At 48.4% G+C, this 24,485-nt stretch overlaps 5 non-coding genes across 5 annotated transcripts; all 5 read left to right on the forward strand.

The window, feature by feature from the left end:
* The first annotated feature begins 15,384 nt into the window (after positions 1-15,384).
* TRNAP-AGG (transfer RNA proline (anticodon AGG)) lies at positions 15,385-15,456 on the forward strand. Its single transcript has one exon. It is a non-coding gene; the product is annotated as a tRNA-Pro (tRNA).
* Positions 15,457-15,594: 138 nt separating this feature from the next.
* On the forward strand, positions 15,595-15,666 carry TRNAP-AGG (transfer RNA proline (anticodon AGG)). Its single transcript has one exon. It is a non-coding gene; the product is annotated as a tRNA-Pro (tRNA).
* Positions 15,667-15,800: 134 nt separating this feature from the next.
* Positions 15,801-15,873, forward strand: TRNAP-AGG (transfer RNA proline (anticodon AGG)). Its single transcript has one exon. It is a non-coding gene; the product is annotated as a tRNA-Pro (tRNA).
* A 131-nt stretch (positions 15,874-16,004) lies between these two features.
* TRNAP-AGG (transfer RNA proline (anticodon AGG)) lies at positions 16,005-16,076 on the forward strand. Its single transcript has one exon. It is a non-coding gene; the product is annotated as a tRNA-Pro (tRNA).
* A 5,228-nt stretch (positions 16,077-21,304) lies between these two features.
* TRNAP-AGG (transfer RNA proline (anticodon AGG)) lies at positions 21,305-21,376 on the forward strand. The gene has a single exon. It is a non-coding gene; the product is annotated as a tRNA-Pro (tRNA).
* Positions 21,377-24,485: the final 3,109 nt, after the last annotated feature.

A 24,485-nucleotide genomic window follows, 5' to 3' on the forward strand; every position in this document is an offset into this window, starting at 1 on the left:
GGCAAATGGATAGAAGACACAAGAAAAGTGAAACAACAGTTAGAGCAACTTGAAGAGCAACGCTATCGGGGAGCACCGGTGAGGGCAAGGGCTGAAGACACAGCTGCTGGCGAAGCGCCGTTGAAACGAGCGCTAGGCTTAGAAAAAGCACGCGCTGAAAGGAATCACATCGACGGAATAGAATGGGGTGGGACTTTATCAACAGACCTAGACGACATCAAAGCTGCTTTTCGTGAGCATTACCAGGCGCTATTCTCGTACCACACTGTAGACGCTACCACATTTGGGAATGAGTTTTTGTGTGCTATACCCAGACTGGACGACGAAAGAAAACAGAGATTGGAACTAGCGATAACAGAAAGCGAAGTTGAACAGGCCATAGACAACTTAAACCCTGGAAAATCGCCTGGACCAGACGGCTTCAGTGCAGGGTTTTATAAAAAATTCAAGCACGAAATTAGCCCTGTCATGAATGTAATCTTTAACGAGGCTTACAATTTGAAAACATTGCCTCCGTCCTATGGGTCGTCACACACCGTACTCATTCCTAAAACTGATGATGCAGCGAAATTAAGATCTGTTAGGGCGTATCGTCCCATAGCACTCACCAATATCGAGTATAAAATCTTTATGAAGATATTGGCGCGTAGATTGCAGTCAGTGATACAGGACATTGTCGGGCCTCACCAGACATGTGGGATTAAAGGTCGGACAATTGTTACTAATATTCACAAAGCTCGCAGTGTACTTGAGTGCTGTGATGATAGTAATGGTCGGATTGCCATTTTACAGATTGACCTCGAGAAGGCCTTTGATTGCGTGGCTCATGAAATCATGTTTGCTGTCTTAGGACATGCCAATCTCGGACCTGTAATCTGTGAGGGTGTCGCCCTGGCGTACCGTAACTGCACGACCAGATTGATCGTAAATAAGAGTTTGGGGGCTCCCATTAGGCTGCAACGTTCTGTGCGTCAGGGCTGCCCCCTCAGCCCTCTGTTGTTTGGTATCTACATTGAAACCCTGTGTATGAGATTGATTGAAAACAATAGAATTACAGGATTTAAGCTCCAAGCAGTTGAAGTGAAGCTGCTGGCTTATGCAGATGATGTCGCTGTTTTTGTGGAGGATCAGCGGAGCATAATTGAGGCTGTCAAATGTGTCCGTAAATTTAGCCACGTCACTGGTAGTGCAGTTAACTAGTCGAAGAGCCTCGGGCTCTGGCATGGATCGTGGCCAACGAAGCCAGATCATTTTGCCAACGTGCATTGGGTGACGACCCCAGGCAAGTACTTGGGCGTCCCGCTCGATGCCTATCGCGATAGCGAGCAGTACTGGAAAGGGCAGGTTAAAGACACGGGAGAGAGCTGAGAACTGTAAAGGCACTAACCTCACTATTTTTGCCAGAGCCACCGTTCGTAACCTTTTCTTTATCAGCAGGCTTTGGTACGTAATGCAAGTATTGCACTGTTCACGGTCAAATGTTCAGAAGCTACACAGGATTTTCGCCATCTTTGTCTGGGCGTCGGAATGGGAGCGCTGCAGCCGGACCAACTTGTTCCGGCGGGTAAAAGATGGGGGGCTGGGATTGGGCCATCTCTTTGTACGGCAGTTGGTAAACCGGTTCTTGTTCTTTAGGGACGCAACCGACCCTTTCTTGCGCACGGTATGTCAAATGAGGCTGAGTAGACGGCTGCCAGAGTATGTGGTTTCAACCGAAGAGTTTTCGGGAGGGATTCGAGGGTTTTACAACGAAGTTGTATCGAGTGTCCGATTTCTTTCAATTTGCTTCTCGAATGATTACCTGTCCGGTGGGAACAAAAAGAAACTGTATTGTGCGTTGTGCGACGTTCTTTTCCCAGTGCCATTGTACAGGTCCTTGTACGGTGGAAGCCCAAGAAGCGATGTTTTAGAGAGTGTAAAGAAAATGCAGGTCCCGCCAGGAACCAAAACCTTATTTTTCAAATTACACACGGGAACGTTACCAGTTAGGAAGTTTTTGGAGAGAAAAAGGGTATATTTACCGTGGGGAACGCACTGTTTAATTTGCAAGCAGCCAGAGACAATAGATCATGTTTTCTTAAACTGTTGGGAAGGCGTGTTCTTCTGGGATGTTTTGCAGAGGACACTAAAGAAAGAATTTCCATTGGACCCGTATGGCATCCGCTACTTAAGCATAGATAATGAGGATGGGGTGCCTTTTGATTTAATTATGCTCTTGGGCCTCCATTGTATTTGGCGCGTGAGAGTGGCAGGATACCATGTCGATAAAGATTCGCAGCCTGCACGTATGTATTTCAGGGAAAACATGCACTGGTTTGTCGCTATCCATAAAGCGGCAGGGGAACCACCGGAGTGGCTCCCAAGAGTAGAACCGTCGGTAGCATTGCGCGAATTTTGATGAGATTGAGCCAGCACAATGCTTTGTAATATCTGCACATAGAGAAAATGTATATACTACTTTTGTATTAGTTTTGGTAAGCGTTGCCACTTGTGAAACAATGTACCACAGCCAGGCAATAAAGAAAAAAAAACTCATTGGTCTAGGGGTATGATTCTCGCTTTGGGTGCCGAGGTCCCGGGTTCAAATCCCGGACGAGCCCACTATTGTTTTTTTCGTTCTCAGCCCGAGTGTTGTTACCCATGCCTGGATATTAGTAGTCGTTGTCCTCTTCTTTTTCTGCAGCCCGTCAAGATATGACGAAGGTGTACACGCGCCGCGAACGTGAACAGTTGTCGGCTCGTTGGTCTAGATTCCACTTCCGGCCAGCGCCGTGAACGGTCGAGGAATGTTTCGCTCCTCTGGGGCAGTGTCAGCGGCTATGTCCAGCCGTGGAAACCGGAATGCAGCGAGTGCCAACCAGGATTATGAAATTATTTTACCTGCTCTACCAACCGGTCGTATTGTTTTAAACACTGTATTTTTTCATGCGGATGTTCGTGGAAGGCCTTACCGTGTCGAAGATATTCGTGATGCACTAGGTGCTTAGGCAATGCTCCCTGACGTTGAAGCGTTAGGGGCATACCAAATGAACCATGTGTGGGCGGTCACGCTGAAGACTACGGAGGCTAAGAATAGGTTGCTTTCTGCAACTGAAGTGATCGTGGAGGAGCGCCGTTGTCTCGTCTTAGATCCAAACAATCAAGATGTTCGAGTAAAGCTGCATTGGGTCCTTCATTATGTGGACGACGAAGACATACGGACCGCGTTTGCACCCTACGGAAAAGTCACCGAAGTCGCAAGAGAGCTATGGCGAACGGAAGGGTTATGGGACAAAGGCTCTACTACGCGTATTATCAGTCTTCAACTCAAGGCAGGCTACACGAAGGAAGACATCCCACATCAACTACTAGTGGCAGGTGACCTGACATTGGTCGTGGTGGCTGGAAGAGCTCCACTCTACCTACGGTGTAAAGGGACTGGCTACATACGACGCGAATGTCGTGTTCCTCGGTGCGCGCTGTGCAGACGTTTTGGCCACGGTGAGGAAGAGTGCGTGAAGACTTATGCTAAGGTTACAGGCCGATCTGCGTGGGACGACAACGCAGAGCTACAAATGGATGAAACGGAAGCTGAGGATGTTTCTACCAGCAAGACCAGAGAACGCGAACAAGAGGAAACGCCCCCTTTGTCGCATTCGCCCAACGTGAACAAAGAGGAAGAGGATAATGGTGAGCAAGTTGTACAACCTGCGCTGCCTCCTGCGGCGAATACTAGTGCGTCCAACAGTTCAGCGAAACGGGAAAAACCCATCTCGAGTCAGTTAACGCCTCGGGAGAAATCCGAAGATGTCAACATGAAGGATTCGAGGACCGGTGCAGGGAAGAGAACACGCGAGGAAACAGCAGCAGCGAACGCTGCCTCAAACGAGCCCACTGCCAGCGAGCCACCCCCTAAAGCGGCCCAAGGGCGCCGCACGAGCTTCAAGCCAAAGCCCAACGTACCACTGGACCGTCATTTTCCGGGGGGCACGTAGCCCCCTGGTTCAGCGAAGCCCGGGTCAGCCTCCTGGTTCCGACGCTACACATGCTAAAAGTGGGCGAGGACAAGCTAAGGGGCTCGAACCCCAGTTCCTTCTTTCTGAGGCACTCGTGGTGTGTTTGCACGTGGCAACTGAAGATAGAAAAGCCTCCAGTTAAAATTTTCAGCCTCGCACAGAACAAGGTGAGCGCAATGCGACCTGTTTGATTATTCTCATAAATGGCAGTAAAACGTGACGCGCCGCTTAGCATAGGCACGTTAAACGTGCTGGGCCTTTCTGCAAGGCGTCGACAGTACCAAGTAAGCCGTCTTTTACTAGAAAATGACCTTGACATCTTAGCAATTCAAGAAACTAAAGTCGCAAGCCAAGATCAAACAGATCGCATGGTAGAACCTTCTACTCGACGCTACTATGTATGTGTGTGTCACGCAGTAGGCTCGTCCGGAGGGTGTGCCTTGTTGCTACGCAGTTCCCTGGGAATTGTAGTAGATACCATGACTGTGTGTAAAACTGGGCGGTTAGTTGTGTGTGATTTTCTTTCCTCTGTTTTGAAGTGGCGGGCAATATGTTTGTACGTGCCTAACAGAGAAACCGAGCGCTCAGCTTTTTTTGAAAGCCTTGGATCCTTTTTAAATTCTGAAAGAATTATTCTAATGCTTGGCGATTTTAACTGTGTGTGTGCTTCTGCTGATAGAATAAAGAACGAACCGGTACGTGATAATAGTGCCATGAAATTAAGCGCAATAGTTCAGGATCACTGCCTAGAAGATATTGGTCATGTTGCAGCTGGCGGAAAACGGCCACAGTTCACTCACTTCCAACGCACAAGCCATGCACGCTTGGACAGATTATACGTATCTGAAAATATAGTGCCGCTGTGCCAAGATTATAACGTAAGACATGTTTCATTCAGTGATCACAGTTTGGTTATGGTTTCCTTAGGAGCAAAGCACAAAGGGTCGTCATTCAGTTGGACACTTTGGAAGTTTAATGATAAGCTTCTGGACAATGATAACTTTGTGAGCGAAGCAAAAGAATGCATAGAAAGACTACTGTCCAAAACGGATAGTTTCATCGCCGAATGGGAGCTGTTCAAACAAGAGATTAAGATCATTGCAATCGAGAGGGCATGCGCTCTACGCCGCAGTGAAAGAAACGAAGAAAATGTGCTCCGTAGTCAATTAGACTATTTGCTGAACGCAGAAAGCACACAACCAGGGGCATTAAATAATGAAATTAAAGACGTCAAAAATAAACTGGAAGCAATAGATGTCGAAAGACATAAGGGAGCCATTGTTCGCGCTCGTGGCGAAAGACTGTGGTTGGGAGAAACGCCTACTATGTGCTCGCTAGCGGATGAGAAAATTTATGCCGTCAAAAATGAAATAAAAGAAATACAGTACGATGGCGTTATTACAAAAGACAAACGGATAACTGAACTTGCTTTTGTAGAGTACTTAAAAAATCTGTTAGGTCATAACATTGATATTGCAACCGGCTCTGAAAATGAGTACCTTCACTTAATGCCAAGGTTAGATGACGACGTGAAGACCCACCTTGAAGCAGATATTACCGTACGCGAAATTGAAGACGCAATTGATGAGTTATCCGTAGGCAAATCTCCAGGCCCGGATGGTTTAAGCAGTTGTTTTTACAAAGCTTTTAAAGTGGATCTGGCAAAAGCCCTGCATCATGTAATAATCGAAGCATATAATGAAAATGCAGTGCCCCTATCTTTCACCTGTTCTCACGTTGTATTAATACCCAAGACAGATGACCCAGTTAAACTTCTATCGGTCTCGTCCTATTGATCGATAAGCTTAAGCAATGTAGATGACAAAATATATATGAAAGTACTGGCAAAAAGGTTATAAACCGTGATCACAGTTTTGGTAGGACCCCACCAGACATGTGGGATCAGGGGACGCTCGATATTTCCTAACATTCATGTTACCAGAAGTGTACTTGAATACTGCGATGACTTTTCAGAACGGGTAGCAATGTTACAGCTTCATCTAGAAAAACCTTTCGATCGTGTATCACATCAAATTCTTTTTAGTCTTTTGGAATATATTAATGTTGGGTTTCTGATTGCGACTGCTGTGAAAATGTGTTACACTCACAGTTTAGCTAGCATAATCGTAAACAAAAGTGTCAGCGAAAGTTTCAAAGTTCAGTGTAGTATTAGGCAAGGGTGTCCATTATCATCATTATTGTTTGCAATTTTTCTCGAACCTTTCTGCTTAAAAATTCTTAATAATGACACAATACATGGTTTCAAATTACTCGCAAGTGAAGTTAAAATACTGTGTTATGCTGACGACATAGCAGTCTTCTGTGGCGATAAGGAAATCGTTAAAGAGACCGTTAAAGAAGCAGAACTTTTTTGCTCGCTCACGGGGCAGTATGATAAATTAGAACGAATGTTTAGGCTTCTGGCATGGGCCGTGGGAAAACACGCTAGATCATTTTGCTAACATGAAATGGACTGTGACACTTGTCAAATATCTCGGAGTGCCTTTAGAACATTATCGCGATACCACGTAATACTGGAACGAGGAAACCAAACGTGTTAGGGAGCAAACAGATAAATGGGGTGGGCGGGATTTCTCCGTTTTCGCGCGTACTAAAGTGCTTTTTATGTCTCGTACCAACGTGCAAAAGTTGCACAGAGTCTTTGCAGTGTTCGTGTGGCGTTCAACATGGGAAAGATGCAGCAGAACTAATTTATTTCGATCAGTCCGTAGCGGCGGACTCAGTTTATGTCAATTATTTCTCAAACAAGTTGTGTCAAGATTTCTTTTCTTGCGCGACCAAAATAACGTATTTCTGCGAACAATTTTACAATTACGAATGAGTGATGTAATTCCTGAATATGTTGTATCAAATGTCACAAAAAAAGGGAGTGTTCGCGGCTTTCCTCGTGAGGTCGTTATGTCTTTTCGAATGCTAAAAGTGAGATTCTCAATGTAGTACCTAAGTAATGTCCCAAAAAAGCGTTTATACAGGGATCTGATTGATATTAGGTTGCCAGTGCCCATATATCGTGCCATGTATTGTGTAGGCTCGGAAGGAGACGTGTTGAAACGTGTTAAAAGAATGGCAGTCCGCTCCTCAATTAAGACGTTCTTCTTTCAGCTCCATACCAATACCTCGCCTGTTAAACCATGGTTGCAAGAGAGAGGACTGTTCGTACCGTGGTCAGTCAATTGTCTCATTTGTTCAAAGCCTGAGACAATCGAACGCATTTTCTTAGACTGCAGGGATGCAATATTCCACTGGGATGTCTTACAGAGAACGCTGAAAAAAGTGCTCCCTATATCACCCTACGGTATCCGCTTTCTCCCAGTCGAAAAAGAAAACGACGTGCCCTATAACATGATCATGACGCTGAGCCTACACAGCATATGGAAAACACGAATGGCCGTACGAAATGCTGATGTGGACGCCAAACCAGCCAGACTATATTTTATTGAAAGTGTTTCACAAATAAGAGACGTGTATAAATCTCAGGCTGAACCACCAGAGTGGTTACCTGTACTGGATACACTGGTGACCTTAAAGCGTTTTTGACACGGGCATTTCGAGAAGTATATGTAATGACTATGTAACACTTTGTTTTCTTCTTACCTTAGTATGGACCATGTCCTGTATCTGTGCTTATCTGGCAATAAAGAAAAAAAGAGGCTCTTACTGGGGTCTATTTTCTGTATTTCTTCTCTTACTGCTCGGTTAAACGGTTCATCCTGAAGAAGCTTGTTATTTAATTTCCACGTTTCCCATGAGAAAGGGTTGCCTCGCTTTGGGATGCCTATGCAGCACTGAACTAAACAATGGTCAGAAAACGACACTGGCACTACCTCGTAACTGTTACATTCCGGAAGGATGTCAACAGACGCATAAATGCGGTCGAGCCGTGCGTGGCTAGAGCCCTCAAACCGTGTGTACTTTACAGCACGCGCTCCTTCGAGGCACTCTGCTACATCCTCAAGGTCCCAGTTCTCTAGCATTCGCGACAACACTTCCGTGCTTTTGTCTCTAAATCCCCGAACACTTGTTTTATCCCGCGCACTGAGGACACAGTTGAAATCGCCCATTACTATGAGCTGTCTTCCCTTGCATAGACGCTCTTCTATGTGGTGAAAAAACTGAGTCCGTTCATCCACCTTATTGGGCGCGTACAAGCACACAATACGCCACTCGTCGTTGCTGAACGAAAAATCGACGACAACACACCGGCCCGACACACACGAATAAATTGCGTGCACCTCTAGCCCCGGCAACTTCTTAACAAAAAGGACACAGCCAGCGGATGTGCCCACCGCATGACTGACTACGGCAGAAAACCTAGACGTGAAACGCCGCACCATAACGCCGGTCTCTTCTTCACCGTCGACTTTCGTCTCCTGCACGGCTAGCACATCAATGTCGTGCTCCGTTATCAGTCGGTAAAGCTGGCCTTGCTTTCTTTTCCCTGCCAGTCCTCGAACATTTAGAGTAGCGACTTTCAACGGACACGTTGGAGCCATCTTAACAATAGGGGAAGAGACCGGCAATATGGTGCTTACCTCTCGCGTCTAGCACGAGGCTAGACGCCGCCATCGCCGCCAGTGCGGTCCGGCGGAAGAACATGAGCGTGTCCTAGGGACTCCGAATTTCCGGCACGCTTGTCTACCGGAACGTTAGGGCGCGGCCGAAACGATGAACGCCGGCCTTGAGGCGCCTTTGCCGGGGGCTCCTCGGCTCCAGGCGTCGCAGTCTGGTCACCGTCGGCGCTGGTTTGGGCGTGGGAACGCTTCGCCGCAGCGGAGACGCTGGTCGACGTGCGGGCACCACTCTTGTCCGGTTGCAGCTCGTTCGGACCCTTGGGCTCGACGACCTTGGGCTCCGGAGTGTTCTCCCCCTCCTTTCCGGTTGTCTCGTTTGACCTAGGCACGTCATCCGCTGGTTGTTGGCTCGCTGAACCATCCCCAGCGAGGGCATCTCCACCGATAGACGCTAACGAGTCGAGTGGCCGCAGTGGGAGCTGAGTAAGGAAACCCTAAAAATAAAGGCAATAGAGAGGGCCACCTGTATTCGTTTTGCAGAGAAACAAAAAGAGACTGAGTTAAAGACGCTTCTTCATAAACTGCTCAGGCAGGAATCTCAGGCACCGGGCAAATGGATAGAAGACATAAGAAAAGTGAAACAACAGTTAGAGCAACTCGAAGAGCAACGTTACCGGGGAGCCCTGGTGAGGGCAAGGGCTGAAGACACAGCTGCAGGTGAAGCGCCTTCGAAGCGAGCGCTAGGGTTAGAAAAAGCACGCGCTGAAAGGAACCACATCGACGGCATAGAATGGCGCGGGACCTTATCAACAGACACTGACGACATCAAAGCAGCTTTTCATGAGCATTACCAGGCGCTATTCTCGTACCACAAAGTAGACGCTACCACATTTGGGAATGAGTTTTTGCGTGCTATACCCCGACTGGATGACGAAAGAAAGCAAAGATTGGAACTAGAGATAACAGAATCCGAAGTTGAACAGGCCATAGACAACTTAAACCCAGGAAAATCGCCTGGACCAGACGGCTTTAGCGCCGGTTTTTATAAAGAAATCAAGCACGAAATTAGCCCTGTATTGAATGTAATCTTTAACGAAGCTTACAAATGGAACACATTGCCTCCGTCTTATGGGTCGTCACACTCAGTACTCATTCCTAAAACTGATGATGCAGCGAAATTAAGATATGTTATGGCGTATCGTCCCATAGCACTCACCAATATCGAGTATAAAATCTTTATGAAGATATTGGCGCGAAGATTGCAGACAGTGATACAGGACATCGTCGGGCCTCACCAGACATGTGGGATTAAAGGCCGGACCATTGTTACTAATATTCACAAGGCGCGCAGTGTACTTGAGTGCTGTGATGATTGTAATAGTCGGATTGCCATTTTACAGATTGACCTCGAGAAGGCTTTTGATTGCGTGGCTCATGAAATCTTGTTTGCCGTTTTAGACTATGCCAATCTCGGATCTGTAATCTGCGAGGGGGTCGCCCTGGCGTACCGTAACTGCACGACCAGATTGATCGTGAATAAGAGTTTAGGGGCTCCCATCAGCCTGCGACGTTCTGTGCGTCAGGGCTGCCCCCTCAGCCCTCTGTTGTTTTGTATCTATATTGAAACCCTGTGCATGAGACTGATTGAAAACAATAGAATTACGGGATTTAAGCTTCACGCAGTTGAAGTGAAGCTGCTGGCTTATGCAGATGATGTCGCTGTTTTTGCGGAGGATCAGGGGACCATAATCGAGGCTGTCAAATGTGTCCGTAAATTTAGCCATGTCACTGGTAGTGGAGTTAACTGGTCGAAGTGCCTCGGGCTCTGGCATGGATCATGGCCAACGAAGCCAGATCATTTTGCCAACGTGCATTGGGTGACGACCCCAGGCAAGTACTTGGGCGTCCCGCTCGATGCCTATCGCGATAGCGAGCAGTACTGGAAAGGGCAGGTCAAAGACACACAGGAGAGAGCTGAGAAGTGGAAGGGCACTAACCTTTCTATCTTTGCCAGAGCCACCGTTTGTAACCTTTTCTTTATCAGCAAGCTTTGGTACGTAATGCAGGTATTGCACTGTTCACGGTCCAACGTTCAGAAGCTACACAGGATTTTCGCCATCTTTGTCTGGGCGTCGGGATGGGAGCGCTGTAGCCGGACCAACTTGTTCCGCCGGGTAAAAGATGGGGGGCTGGGATTGGGCCACCTCTTTGTGCGGCAACTGGTAAACCGGTTCTTGTTCTTTAGGGACTCAACCGACCCTTTCTTGCGCACGGTATGTCAAATAAGGCTTAGTAGACAAATACCAGAGTATGTGGTTTCAACCGCAGAGTTTTCGGGAGGGATTCGAGGGTTTTACAAAGAGGTCGTATCGAGTGTCCGATTTCTTTCAGTGCGCATCTCAAATGATTACCTTTCCGTTGTGAACAAAAAGAAACTGTATTGTGCTTTGTGTGACGTCCTTTTCCCAGTGCCACTGTACAGGTCCTTGTACGGTGGAGGCCCAAGCAGCGATGTTTTAAAAAGAGTAAAAAAATTGGAGGACGCTTAAGCTTCGCCTTCAAGAGTGGGACGCGACAGCGTTCCCGTCGACCCGCCAAGGGGTCGACAATGCGCTACGGCACAGCGATCACTTACGATGCGCCCCGCATCGGACTTAGCGCCCACCTATCACGCGGTGAGCGTCGAGCAACGCAGCGTTCGGCGCGGCAACGAAACGTGCGCCTGAGCGAACGGAACGAACCAAAGAACTCGGTGTCTCGGAGGGGAAACGATCTACGCCAGCCAAACGTCGTGATCGGCACGGGCAGAGAGATGGGCGTCTTGCGCTGGAGTTTGAGGTATAGTAGCGGCGCCTGGTGGCGGCGCGCGAAACGACATCTGGGTCGTACCAGCTTGGGTCGTATTGAGCCCTGGCTGTGGCGAAGCACGTTTCTAGGCCGAGTTTTGCGTCGATTCGCACTTTTTTCTGCCTTGTTGCGAGTGCAAAAAGGCTCATCACTTCTCGCAGACCATGCCGACCACGCTGCGAGCTCGCCGCAGCCTATAGTTTAACGAAAACGGGCTCTCCGTGTGCCGTGGGACGCAATGCTGGGAGCAGACGGAATCGGTGGCGCCGATCCGGAGAGACCTAGCCCAGCCTCGAGAAGGCGTCACCGTCATTACTTCTGCCTCGTGTGCTGCCATGAACAAGAAGGCCTGAATCCCAACATCATATTCTGCCGCTTTCCTTCAAGGCCTCACGAAGTGGAGCGTCGGGCGCGCTGCATAGCTGCAGTTCGTCGCGCTGAGTAAGCGAAACTTCGCGCCATGCTGACTGCTTCGCCTGTCTTGAAGCTTGCTTGATTATTTGCGTTCTAATGTTCGGTCTTTTGCACCTACAGTCCCGACAGCAGACCGACATAGCAGCAGGCATGGCTGGTAATTCACGATTCGAGACCCGGCCACAGCGACAATTAACAATTCGACCGATGCGAAGTGGTGAAGTGACCAGGCGTGTGCAAATGAGCACAAATGGTCGGGCTCATTCGATGACAATTCACTACTCCACTACGAGCAGCACAGGTTAAGAGAGTTAAATGCGCTCATCCTTGATCTCAAGCCAGCACGTTGAGGCAACGCAGCAAGGCAGTATTGATTGCAGCACATCGATGTTCGAGCGCTGTCATTAAAACCTACATCAAGCGAGCGGCGTACGAGCTCGCGCTGCAGCGCGATTCGCACGTACGTGCGAGCTCATATGCATTGCATCAGTTATTACCAGTTACTAAAAAGGACAGATGGCCGCTACTACAACGCAGGCATAACTACTTGTTTAGCGGCATGCAGTCAACAAAGATTGCAGGAGGCCCGCCGTTTCGCGGCATGTCGAAAGACCGCTGCCGTCGCGGCGCGTACGATCGTGCGCTCGAGCAGTTCGTACATCGCGGCGCGTACCGTCGTGTGCTCGAGCAGTTCCGTACACATGATGTCTGCTTATCGCCGCTGTGGATTCATTTATAGCAAGCATTTCCTCGCGTTAGTGCGCCTGAATCTAGCAGCTAGCGTGCAAACCTTACCTGAAGTTCCACTTCGTACGCGACTCGCTTCACTTGCGATTGACACGGTGCTAAAACTTCGCCGCCCAATTCTTGAACGGCGTACACGTATTCGGCACTGCATAATTTCTTGCCTTTACGCAGCGTGCCACCCCTGAAAAAATCTTCGGCGCCCGATATTCGCTGCAGGCCGTGAAACAACACAACCGAAAGTGGCGGGTCCATAGTGTAAACGTGCTTTCCGAAGCAGACGACCGAGCTTGGTACGACCCATTTTAGCGCAGAGGGCGCTTTTTAGCACCTTTTTCGCAGCGCCCCCTGGGCAATGCAAGAGCCCCATAGATAGTGATCTAAACCGGGAGCACGGCGAAGCGTCGTCAGGGGAGAGGGAGTCCCGCGACGCGCCTGGCAGCGGTCCCAATGCGCGCGCGGCGCGCCTCCTGTCGGGGCAGCGCCGTACATTGAGAGGAGGGGGTCTTCTGTGTTTGCCGCGAGATGGCTCTGCGTGTGCGGAAAGCGCAGAAGAAATGCAGCGGAAACGCACTTCGCAACTCGTGTAATTGTGACTTCTGTACGTTACATGTTCATAATTACCGATATACACCGCAGTAGAACTTACCACGGCTCGTTTCGAAGGCAACACCGCATTCACTAGAGGCGCGTTTGCACCGCTTGGAAGCATCGAACTCGTGGCTGAGCATTTTCACGTAACACCTCTGTTTGTTTTTTCCAATAAGGCTCATTGTCAGAGTAGTACTGTAGGGGTACTCCTAAGTATTTTGTCGGTGTTTCTTGCCATTTAATGTTCAAAAACATCCTTGGTGCGACGTCCCATTCCCCATGCCAGAACCAGAACCATGCCAGAAGTGGAAAGGATGGGATAAGTCGATTTTCGCACGGGCCACGACGTGCAACCTATTTCTTGTAAGCAAGCTATGGTATGTAATGCAAGTTTTGCATTGCAGCAGGTTAAATGTACAAAAAATGCACAGAGTGTTCGCGGTCTTTATCTGGAGCTCTCTATGGGAAAAAACGAGCCGAACAAATCTGTTTAAAAGAGTGAGTGATGGTGGGCTTGGTTTGGTGCATCTGTATGTGAGACAACTCGTCAGTCGATTTGTTTTTCTCAGAGATGTAGACCATACCTTTCTCAGAACTATGATTCAACTGAGGCTGGGTAAAGTGCTACCAGAGTTTGTTGTGTCTTCGGTGTGTCAGCAAGGACCAGTACGTGGATATCTAAAAGAAGTGGTGTCATCTTTCCGCTTCTTATCGGTGCGTTTTTCTTTGCAATATTTGACAGATGTGTCACGCAAAAAACTGTACAAGGACCTTGTGGATGTGTTATTTCCTGTGCCATTGTACCGTGAATTATACTGTGCAGGCAAAGGAAAAGATGTTTTGAAACGCGTTAAAAAAATGCTAGTTGCGCCAGGGGTTAAAACCTTTTTTTTTAATCTGCACACAGGAACCTTACCTGTTAAAACATGGTTAGAAGAAAGGGGTTTATTTGTTCCGTGGGGTACTCATTGTTTGTTATGCAAAAAACCAGAGACAATTGAGCATGTGTTTTTAGATTGCTGGGGTGGAGTGTTCTTCTGGGACATCTTACAAAGAACCTTGAAAAAAGAGTTGCCATTAAGTCCGCACGGAATCCGTTATCTCACGGTCGAAAACGACGATGGTATGCCTTTCGATCTGGTTATGCTCCTGGGCCTGCACAGTATATGGCGAACTCGGACTGCTGTACACAATGCGGATACTGACGCTAGACCGGTTCGCGAATATTTTTGCGAATCTGTGTCCCATTTTGTCGAAGTGCAGAAGGTGCAGTCGTATGTACCAGAATGGGTTCCAAGATTAGAAATGTTGTTGCAGATGCCGAAATACTGATGGCTTGTAGTCAGCAAACAGCTGACGGTTCTCGGTACTATTATCTTGTTAATCTGTTCTTCTGATCTCGTAAACTCTGTGAAAAGCGAGGCAATAAAAAAAAAAAACTCGTGGCTGAGTGGTAGCGTCTCCGTCTCACACTCCGGAGACCCTGGTTCGATTCCCACCGGGCCAATCTTGGAAGTTGCTTTTTATTTATGAAGCGCCTGCCGTGATTTATCGCTCACGGTCAACGCCGCAAACGCCGACACCGACGCCGACGACACCGGCTTTTCTGCGACACGAGCTCCTTAACGCTATCGCGTTAAAATGCAGGTCCCGCCAGGAACAAAGACCTTCTTCTTTAAATTACACACGGGAACATTACCAGTTAAGAAGTTTTTGGAGGCAAAGGGAGTGTATTTACCGTGGGGAACACACTGTTTAATTTGCAAGCAGCCAGAGACAATAGATCATGTCTTTTTAAACTGTTGGGGGGGCGTGTTCTTCTGGGATGTATTGCAGAGGACACTAAAGAAAGACTTTCCACTAGATGCGTATGGCATTCGTTACTTAAGCATAGATAACGAGGACGGGGTGCCTTTTGACCTAATTATCCTCTTGGGCCTCCACTGTATTTGGCGCGCGAGAATGGCGGGATACCATGTTGATAAAGATGCGCGGCCTGCACGAATGTATTTCAGGGAACAGATGCACTGGTTTGTCGCTCTCCATAAGGCGACAGAGCAACCACCCGAGTGGCTCCCAAGAGTAGAGCCGTTGGTTAATTTGCGTGAATTTTGATTACACTCAGCCAGTACAATACTGGTTGAATACGTGCACAACAGCAAATGTATGTTCTACTTTGGTTTTTGTTACGGTGATTGTCTCCTCTTGTAAATAGTTATGTACCAAAAATCAGGCAATAAAGAAAAAAAAAGAAAAAAAGAGGCTCGTTGGTCTAGGGGTATGATTCTCGCTTAGGGTGCGAGAGGTCCCGGGTTCAAATCCCGGACGAGCCCTCTATTTTTTTTTTTTTTGCTCTCAGCCCGGGTGTTGTTACCCATGCCTGGATATTCGTAGTCGTTGTCCTCTTCTTTTTCTGCAGCCCGTCAAGATATTATGAAGGTTTACACGCGCCGCGAACGTGATGAGTTCTCGGCTCGTTGGTCTAGGGGTATGATTCTCGCTTAGGGTGCGAGAGGCCCCGGGTTCAAATCCCGGACGAGCCCACTATTTTTTTCGCGCTCTCAGCCCGAGTGTTGTTACCCATGCCTGGATATTAGTAGTCGTTGTCCTCTTCTTTTTCTGCCGCCCGTCAAGATATGACGAAGGTGTACACGCGCCGCGAACGTGAACAGTTGTCGGCTCGTTGGTCTAGGGGTATGATTCTCGCTTAGGGTGCGAGAGGTCCCGGGTTCAAATACCGGACGAGGCCTCTATTTTTTTCGCTCTCAGCCCGAGTGTTGTTACCCATGCCTGGATATTAGTAGTCGTTGTCCTCTTCTTTTTCTGCAGCCCGTCAAGATATGACGAAGGTGTACACGCGCCGCGAACGTGAACAGTTGTCGGCTCGTTGGTCTAGGGGTATGATTCTCGCTTAGGGTGCGAGAGGTCCCGGCTTCAAATCCCGGACGAGCCCACTATTTTTTTTTGCACTCTCAGCCCGAGTGTTGTTACCCATGCCTGGATATTAGCAGTCGTTGTCCTCTTCTTTTTCTGCAGCCCGTCAAGATATGACGAAGGTGCACATGCGCCGCGAACGTGAATAGTTGTCGGCTCGTTGGTCTAGGGTCATTCTACTTCCGGCCACCGAGCGTGACGGACGGCGAATCATGAGCTCCAGTGGAGCGGCGACAGCGGCTTTTGTTGGCCGCGGAAACAGGTGGAACACCGAAGACGACGCAGACTATCAGATTATTTTGCCTCCACTGCCAAAGGGGCGCGTCGTGCTAAACACCGTGTTTTTGCACGGCGACGTGCGAGCTAGACCCTACAAAGTAGAAGATTTCTGAGACGCTCTAGGCCTAACAGGATTGTTGCCGGAAGTGCTGGCCCTGGGGGCCTACCAGATTAACCACGTCTGGGCTGTGACCATGAACACCGCGGACGCCACGAAAAGGATGCTGGAAGTCAAGGAGCTGAAGGTAGAGGGGCGGCGCTGTATCGTGGTCGACCCTCAAGACCAGCAGGTGCGGCTGCGTCTTCATTGGTTAATACATGGTGTGGCCGATGAGGATGTAAGAACGGCGTTGGCGGCTTTCGGTAAAGCCGTACAAGTTACCCGAGAGCGATGGCGAGTTCAGGGTATCAACGACAAGGGGACGACTACACGGTCCGTCTTGCTCAAGCTCAACAGCGGCGTGAAGGTGGAAGATCTTCCGCACCAAATTAGGGTCGCCGGTGAGCTGGCCCTAGTCGTCGTTCCTGGCAGGCCAATGCAGTGCTTGCGCTGTCAAGGCACCGGTCACGTACGACGAGACTGCAAGGTTCCCCGGTGCTCGCAATGCCGTCGGTTTGGACACGCCGAGGACCAGTGTGTACGTACATGACTCTATGACTGGGCCAGCCGAAGGCGACGACACGGCAAGGTTGGTGATGGATGCGGCCGAGGCCGAAGACGCGGCGAAAGGGGCAGGAGACCAGGCAACCCCATGTGCTGTAGGCGGTGTGCTTGCACCTGATGCGTGCGCGGGGACACCACCGGACAGGGAAAACGCTACGGAAGGTGCGGCAAAAGAGCCAGCCGAAGAGACCAAGGAAGAAAGCAAGAGCAGCCTAACGGAAGCCAGCGAGCAAATGGAGACAGCTGAGGACCAGTCGGCGAAGAGTGACCCTACGAGCAGCAATGTCGGAGCCTCGGTCAAACGGCCTCTTGAGAAGGCTACGGACAGCAGGGCAGCGAACCAAGGAAGAGGGGAAGACGGGCCGCCTTCGAAGACGCCAACGGGCAGGCGCAGCAGCTACAAGCCACGACCGAACACCGCTAACGCAGACAAGAAGTCCGAGAAGAAGCTGCCACCGCTCTCCAGTGGTACCGGTCCACCGGGTGGCTCCGGGGGTGTCTAGCGGTGTGCTAGGCGCAAAAGGTAAACACCATGCTCCGGGCCAAATCTTTTCACTAGACCTATAATCATGGCTCCCAACCCGTCGCTTAGATTGGCCACGCTAAACGTTCGAGGTCTGGCCGCCAAGCGAAAGCAGAGCCAATTGTGTAGGCTGCTGGTGGACTATGACCTTGACGTGTTAGCCGTGCAAGAGACAAAAGTAGATGGTGATGAAGAGACCCGCAGCATGGTGCAGCGGTTTACGCCAAGGTACTACGCGGTAGTGAGCCACGCCTTAGGGACGTCGGCGGGCTGTGTGCTGTTTGTTAGAAAATTACCCGGTGTAACGGTGCAAGGTTTTTATTCATGTCCATCCGGTAGATTAGTTTTCTGTGATTTTGCTTTGCATTGAATTGAATGGCGGGTTGCATGTATTTATTCACCAAATGCGTTGGAGGAACGGGCTTTGTTTTTTTTTTCATGTTAAAAGAGTATATATCTTCCGAAAAGCAGATGGTGCTGTTAGGCGATTTTAATTGTGTTCTCAGTGCCCGAGATCGCTCTAATAGAGCATTAAGGAGCGATAAAAGTAGGGATGTTTTGAACGAGATAATTACTGAATACGAATTAGTGGATGTGGCTGAATGTATGATAGGGACGCGAGATGTGCGTTTCACGCACTTCCAAGGAAATAGCCATGCGCGCTTAGATCGTATTTACTTGTCGCTTCAAGCAATACCAATGTGTAATAGTTACAGTGTATATCCCATTTTCTTCACTGATCATTGTCTGGTTAAATGCGACATAGGAAGGAAGGGAAAAGGCGGCAGCTTCTCTTGGGAGCTGTGGAAAATGAATTCAAACTTAACTACTGACGAACGTTTCGGAGAATATGTATCGGACTGCATCACAAAAATTCTAATGAGCGGCAAGCGTGAATTAAAAGATCGATGGGAAGAGTTTAAACAGTGCATTAAAATGAAAGCCATCGATCGTTCCGCCGCAATAATGCATGAAACAAAAAAGAAAGAGAACGAACTGCGAATAATCTTGGAAAAGCTGACGGAACTGGAGTGCCAAGAACCGGGAGCATACAAAAGCGACATACGGAATATTAAACAGAAACTTGAACTGCATGATGAGGAACGCTATCGCGGAGCGATTGTTCGTGCTCGAGCCGAATCCTTTGCGATAGGGGAGGCGCCCACAAAAAGGGCGCTCGGACTGGAAAAATCGCACGCTCGACGAAATCATATTGACGTGATCGATGTGGGTGGTAACGAAGTTACAGATAATGATAGTATCGCACGTGCGTTTTTTGAACACTACGAAAATCTGTTCGCATTTAGGCAGGCGGACCTAGAACGGTTTAAGACGAACTTCTTGAAAAGAATGCCTCAACTGACTGAAGAAAGAAAAGTGGCATTAGAAACGCCGATAACTGTTTTTGAAGTGGAACGCGCCATTGACAATTTGAATCCTGGCAAGTCACCTGGCCCTGATGGGCTTTGCGCTCTGTGGTACAAGCGGTTTAAAAAGGAATTGTCAGCGGTACTTGTAGCAATTTTTAACGAAGCGTACGATGGTAAGGCGTTACCGCCATCTTTCGGTCAATCACACACGGTGTTGATTCCGAAGACAGAGGATGTAGATAAGTTGAAAAGTGTAACATCATACACACCGATAGCACTCACAAATGTAGACTATAAGATACTAATGAAAGTCTTAGCAGCTAGACTTCAGTCGGTTGTTAAAGACATAGTCGGACCACACCAAACGTGTGGAATTAAGGGTCGCACTATAGCGACGAATATTCACAAGATGCGCTCAGTTCGTGAGTGTTGTGACACTCTTGAAGCGTGTGTGGCCATACTTCAGCTGGATCTGGAGAAGGCATTTGATTGCGTAGCGCATGCTATTTTGTTTGCAATGTTGGAACACATTAATGTCGGATCCGTCATCGCGGACGGTGTAGCTCTGGCGTATCGGAACTGCTCTACCAGACTAATTATTAACAAGGCATTGGGGGCCCCCATAAAAGTTCAGCGTTCCATGCGTCAGGGCTGTGCCGTCAGTCCACTGTTGTTTTGTATATATATTGAAACCTTATGTTTGTCAATAATTGAAAGTAATTCTATCCGTGGTTGTCGCTTACAATCTTCAGAGGTAAAACTGCTTGCATATGCCAATGATGTGGCGTTATGTTGTATTGACAACGAAGGCATTGAAGAAACCATTCAAAGTGTTAAATTTTTCAGCGAGGTTACAGGAAGCCGAGTAAACTGGGGAAAGTCTCTGGGGTTTTGGCACGGCGTGTGGCCGTTCACCCCGGGCATTTTTGCCAATGTTGTATGGCAGAAAATGCCTGTGAAATACCTTGGTGTCCCACTTGAGGTCTACAAAAATAATAATGACTACTGGCAGCAACAAGCAGAACTCTTACCGAAAAGGCGAATGCTTGGAGGGCGAATTATCTCTCCATGTTTGCGAGGGCGACCGTGTGTAACATGTTTTTTGTGGCTAAACTATGGTATGTGATACAAGTGATGCACTGTTCTAGGGTAAATGTGCAGAAACTTCATAGGGTTTTTGCGATCTTTGTGTGGGGATCTACGCGGGAAAGGTGCAGTCGTACAAATTTGTTCAGGAGTGTAAAGTGTGGGGGACTTGGACTGGCACACCTTTTTCTCAAACAATTAGTTTATAGATTTTTCTTTTTTCGCGAGGTCAGCGACCCATTTCTGCAAACGGTGTGCCAGGCCAGATTAGGGCGACTGCTACCTGAATATGTTATTAGCACGGAAGTCCTGACGGGGACGGCACAAGTTTTTTTCGGGAAGTAGTGGCGAGTGTGCGATTTTTGAGTGCGCGTTTTTCTAATGATTACTTACATTCTGTTAAAAAGAGGAAACTGTATAAAGACTTATGTGATATAGTGTTACCAATACCGTTGTACAGGGCGATATACAGTGCAGGCCTGAGTCAGAACGTACTCAAACGGGTTAAAAGAATGCAAGTAGCACCAAGTGCAAAAACTTTCTTTTTCAAACTGCATACCGGAACTCTCCCTGTAAGAACCTTCTTAGAGGAGCGTGGGTTTTATATGCCATGGGGGTCTCACTGCATTATTTGCAAAAAACCGTAAACGATCGACCACGTTTTCTTTCACTGTTGGGAAGCGGTGTTCTTCTGGGATGTGTTGCAGAGGACAATCAAAAAAGAATTCCCACTAGACACGCATGGAATTAGGTACCTTGCCATAGACAATGAAGGAGTACCTTTCGATCTAATCATGCTGACAGGCCTGCACAGTATATGGCGCTCACGAATGGTTGGCTTCTACTGTGAACCGGACGGAAGACCAGCAAGGCTGTACTTTCGAGAGAGCATTGCTCGGTTATTAGAAGTTGAAAAAACAAAAGAATGTCTTTCTCTCTGGGTAGCCAGGGTAGAACCCTTCGTCACACTAAGGGAATTTTAAGTGACAACGTCAGTCACAACATGACTGAGGGCTTTTCGCTCATTGTGTTGACAAAGTATATTGTAACCCTGTCTTGACTTTTCATGTGTTGTAAGTGTATTGTTGTTGCGAAACCGGTAATAAAGAAAAAAAAAGGCTCGTTGGTCTAGGGGTATGATTCTCGCTTAGGGTGCGAGAGGTCCCGATTTCAAATCCCGGACGAGCCCTCTATTTTTTTTTTTTCCTCTCAGCCCGGGTGTTGTTACCCATGCCTGGATATTAGTAGTCGTCGTCCTCTTCTTTTTCTGCAGCCCGTCAAGATATGACGAAGGTGTACACGCTCCGCGAACGTGAACAGTTGTCGGCTCGTTGGTCTAGGGGTATGATTCTCGCTTAGGGTGCGAGAGGTCCCGGGTTCAAATCCCGGACGAGCCCTCTATTTTTTTTTCGCCCTCAGCCCGAGTGTTGTTACCCATGCCTGGATATTAGTAGTCGTTGTCCTCTTCTTTTTCTCCAGCCCGTCAAGATATGACGAAGGTGTACACGCGCCGCGAACGTGAACAGTTGTCGGCTCGTTGGTCTAACTTTGCCGGTACGGGCCTTTTTACTAGAGAAGGATTTTTATTTACCATGGGGAGCAAACTGCCTTATATGTAAACAATTAGAAACAATTGACCATGTTTTTTTTGCATTGTTGGGCAGAAGTTTTCTTTTGGAACGTTCTTCAAAGAACACTACAGAAAGAATTGCCTTTAAGCCCATTAGGTATTAGATTTTTGACGGTAGAAAATGAGGACGGCATGCCATTGGACTTAATTATGCTAATGGGCCTCCACTGTTTATGGAGGGCTCGAATGGCCGGTTTCTTTTGTGAGCCTGACAGCCGGCCTGCGCGGCTGCTCTTCCGGGAAGCTATTTCCAAGTTCATTGATGTAATTAAAGAACAAGAATGTCCTCCGGATTGGCTGGCGAGGATTGAGCCCCTCGCTACATTAAAGGAATTTTAAACTTGACATGGCCAGCCACGATGTGACTGACCGCACAATATGCATGCGCACAAAGTTGAATGTGTGTTAGTGTATATTTATGTATCGCTTACCTAAATTTCAAGAAATGATGCCCTTTGTGTTAGCTTGATGAAACCTCCGGCAATGAAGAAAAAAAACGCTCGTTGGTCTAGGGGTATGATTCTCGCTTAGGGTGCGAGAGGTCCCGGGTTCAAATACCGGACGAGGCCTCTATTTTTTTTCGCTCTCAGCCCGAGTGTTGTTACCCATGCCTGGATATTAGTAGTCGGTGTCCTCTTCTTTTTCTGCAGCCCGTCAAGATATGACGAAGGTGTACACGCGCCGCGAACGTGAACAGTTGTCGGCTCGTTGGTCTAGGGTTATGATTCTCGCTTGGGGTGAGAGATGTCCCTGGTTCAAATCTTAGACGTGCGCGCAGCTTTTGTTTATTTTCGCTGTAAACCCGAATGTGACCAAAGCCGGATATACGTAGATTTTGTCTTCTCCTTTTTCTCCAGCCCGTCAAGATATCATGAAGGTGTAAATACGCCGTGAAGCTGATCTATTGTCAGCTTGTTTGTTTAGGGTGATTTCACTTCCGGCCACCACAGTGTATGGACGTGGCTGGCATGAGCTCTGTCGGAGCGGCATCAGCGGCCCAGCAGGGACACGGTTCCAGGTTTTTGTCAACGAGGATTCAGACTATCAGCTGCCACTGCCTCAACTAACAACAAGGCGACTTGTTACAAATACTTTATTTATGCATGCTTATGTGCGGGCAGGGCCATACCGGGCGCAAAACATCCGTGACACGCCGTGAAGCATGAAGCTGCTGCCTGACTTTGTCGCCCTAGGGGCGCATCGAATGAGCCACGTGTGGGCCATGACTTCCAAAAGTGGCGACCGAGTGCAAAAATTGCTACGGGCAAAGGACTTGAAGATTAAGGACAGACCATGCATCGTCATCGACCATGGAAATCAAGCGATGCCCCTCAAGCTACATTGGATGCTCTATAACGTGTCGGACATTCGTGAATCCCTGGCGCCTTACGGCCGAGTCAGAGACGTGGCGAGAGAGCGGTGTCAGTTGCATGGCCTGCAAGATAAATGTTCTTCGACGAGCCTGGTCACCCTGATGCCAACGAAAAGCCTGTGGACGCACGACGTGCCTCATCTGTTACAATTAGCCGATGAGGAAGCTCTCGTGGTGATTGCTGGAAGAGCACCGCTCTGCCTTCGTTACCGCAGCACAGGAGACATCCGGCGCGACTGCCGCGTCTCGCGCTACGCACGTTGTCGTCGTCATGGTTATGACTAGTCGCAGTGCGTGAGGGCATACGCAAACGTCACGGGGCCAACGGCTGCAAACGAAAGCGGTGAACTTCTTATGGATGATGGGGATGATAAGGAAGGCTCTCTCGGAAGCACCAACGAGGCGAAGGCTGCAGCGACACAACCACTGAAACCGCAGACGCAAACGATTGCCGGTGCGGTGGGTGTCCAGGAACGCCTACGCGACATGTGAGCAAGGACTCGGCCGTCGACGTACATAAGCAGGATACCGCGACTAAAGAAACGCTTGGCATCTTGACTATAGCATCAGCTGATAAAGAAGCAATGGACGTTACCAATGCTGGTGTGCTGGCCGGGAATAGGACACACGAGGAGTCAACACATGACGGCGGGAAAACTGGTGCACCGAACAGCTAGGAACCACCGCCGAAGTCGGTGGTAATGCGCCGGCCGTCAATACCGCCGACGCCGAATATCCCGCCAGACAAAGGACCGGCGGCGCAGAGACCTGAGTAGCTGAATGGAATTGTGCCTGCAAAGGCATTCAGACGCGAGCTCGCCAGTACTCATCACTGCTGAAGGGTCGGGGAAGTCAGCTGCTGCTCAAGGAAGGTATTCATGCGCACTGCAGTTAATTGTTTCGCGAACCAGCCGCTCTGTCCGTTAGCACTCGTAGATATAACTATAAATTGAATTAGAAGTGCTACGTGTGATTATATACGTTTTTAGTTTCTGATTACCTTTTCCGCTTATTACCAATGGATTTGGAGAGGGGAATAAGAGTTGCTACTATTGATGTACGTGGCCTCACAGCAAGGCGGAGGCAGTACCAGCTCAGCCTACTATGCATTGAAAATGAACTCGATAATATAGCCGTACAAGAGACGAAAATTGAAAGCGTGGAGCTAACAAACAAAATGGTAATACTTTTCAGAACATATTATAACATATGCACATGTCACGCTGTTGGCACATCTGGTGGATGCGCTGTCTTGGTTCGAAAGGGTATTGGTATAAGCGAAGAGATTGTTACTGTGAGCGAAAGCGGGTTATGTATAATTCTTCATTTTTCTTTTAACGGATCACAATGGAGGTTTATATGTGTGTATGCGCCAAATGAAATCAATGAAAGATGTCATTTTTTCTCGAATCTAGAAGAGTACCTTCGTTATGAGAAGCACATAATCTTTCAAGGCGACTTTAAATGTGTGTGTTATGCAGAAGCTAATGCTAGGCGTACTTTC

This window comes from Dermacentor albipictus, chromosome 1 (assembly GCF_038994185.2).
Source record: "Dermacentor albipictus isolate Rhodes 1998 colony chromosome 1, USDA_Dalb.pri_finalv2, whole genome shotgun sequence".
In the NCBI taxonomy this organism is placed as follows: domain Eukaryota; kingdom Metazoa; phylum Arthropoda; class Arachnida; order Ixodida; family Ixodidae; genus Dermacentor; species Dermacentor albipictus.